General features: G+C 39.4%; 1 long non-coding RNA gene across 1 annotated transcript in view; it reads left to right on the forward strand.

Moving 5' to 3' along the window:
- Positions 1-1,357: 1,357 nt before the first annotated feature.
- The window catches only part of LOC123966779, a 729-nt gene continuing 186 nt past the window's right edge, over positions 1,358-1,900 (forward strand). The window contains exon 1 of the long non-coding RNA XR_006824066.1: positions 1,358-1,640. This is a non-coding gene — a long non-coding RNA (uncharacterized LOC123966779). The remainder of the gene's footprint in view (positions 1,641-1,900) is intronic.

Below are 1,900 nucleotides of genomic sequence, written 5' to 3' on the forward strand. Positions count from 1 at the left end.
GGTGTTTTATTTTGAAAATTGACCGGATTCTCTATGCCGTTCTGTGTCAGACTTCCTGTCCGGTTCATCTGCTCTGTGCTGCTTGACGAAGCTTCCGTCATAAATAGAGATGCAGCCAAGCGTATATCTCCGTGAAACGGCGGAGCGCTAAGAACTTCCTTGCTTGAGTTGTACAGTCTTAAGGAAAAACACACATTAAAACACCCAACAGCTTCAGTAACACGTTATATTCACCTGCTGTCCGCTTTGTGTGTGAGGAGCTGCCCTCGGACACAGTGAGCGGACAGGAGGACAGAAGCGGCGCGACTGGCTGAAATGTTGCCGCGTCCATTCTTTTGTCAACAAACACAGACAACAAGAGTCACTAGTCACTGACTACAGATGCTCTCACTCGGTCTTCGAAGGCAGTTTAAAACATGATAATATAACCAAAATGTCAACAACACAAAAAACCAGCCAATATTCTTGTTAGCTACCATATTAGCTATCAAAACATGCTAACTCGTCCCTGCATTACACATCCTTCATCCCCTTGAATTTCCTTTGTTTTTACAAACGCCATGCAACAAACTAACACATATTTCATTTTTACTCACCTTTTGTTCTTACAGTAATGAAATGGCTTCATCTGGGACCCCTCGAACACGCAAAAACTTAAATCCGACATCTTCGGTCAGTGTGTGGTTCCCGGGCTAATTTACATCATGCAAGTGATTCTCTCACATGGGACCTTTACAGGTACCCATACTTCTGACTTTAAACTCAGAATTCTGACTTTAAACTCAGAATTCTGACTTTTTTCTCAGAATTCTGACTTTAATCTCAGAATTCTGACTTTTTTCTCAGAATTAAAAAAAAAAATTCACACGTGGCCCTAATCCTCTTCCGCATAATTTGTTCATGATTCAAGTGAATAAATTTTTTTATTAATTGAATATTTAACATTTGTGATATTGTTATTGAAAAACAAATCTTGCGATATTTATTGTTGTTTTTATTGTCCAGCCTTAATTTGACAATAACGCATCTTTACCTTTTAACTTTATTATAAGAGGCCGACAAGGAGAAAAAAATCACTGTCAAGGTAGAGAGAGAATGAAAAACATCATACAGAGAGAGTGGCTTAAACTGCAAAACATATTAAAACCCAATATATAAAGTTCTTAAAGCATAATAAACCTTAAAACACATTAAAACATTATAAATAGTTTTTCTCAGATCATACATGGGAAGAGTAGCCAATGGGGTGGTTTAAACAAAAGTGGCTTAGAATTTATCCTGTAAATTAAAACATTAAGATAGTAAATATTACATAGTGGAAATTAAACAGTGGAACATAATATTCAGACACCAGCTGCATTCACATAAATACACTGAACATTTAAAAAAACATTCCTGCTGTAAAACAGGGACCGACATGATGGTGTGAGGGTGTCAGACAGTCTGGCCTCGGCCGTCTGGATGTCACAGCTGCTCGTCAGAGTCTGGAGGCTGAAACAGAAAGCAGAGTTCAAACAGTCCAGATGAGATGAAGAGAGGAAGACGAGCGGCTGATGAAGAGCAGCGGTCAGACTGTAGAAAGCTCTCAGGTCAGCCTGAGTTACCATGAAGTCCTGCTGCAGAGTCACAGCCTCACTGAGGTCACTCTGAGGAGGCTCAGCAGGAGTGGAGCTGTGATTCAGAGTTTGTCCTGAGGGGGGCGCCACAGGAAAGACCATGGGGCTCACTCTCTGAACTTCTCTGTCTTAAATAAAATCCAAGCATGAATTGCGCAACAAGAATAAAGTTTATTGTTATTAATATTATGTTTTCATATATGTTGATTAAATATGTGTCTGACACATGAAGAAAAACAGCTGTAGACACTAAATCAGACACACTTTATTTTCCATCCGCTACT

Source organism: Micropterus dolomieu, unplaced genomic scaffold, assembly GCF_021292245.1.
Source record: "Micropterus dolomieu isolate WLL.071019.BEF.003 ecotype Adirondacks unplaced genomic scaffold, ASM2129224v1 contig_14208, whole genome shotgun sequence".
Taxonomy (NCBI): Eukaryota; Metazoa; Chordata; class Actinopteri; order Centrarchiformes; family Centrarchidae; genus Micropterus; species Micropterus dolomieu.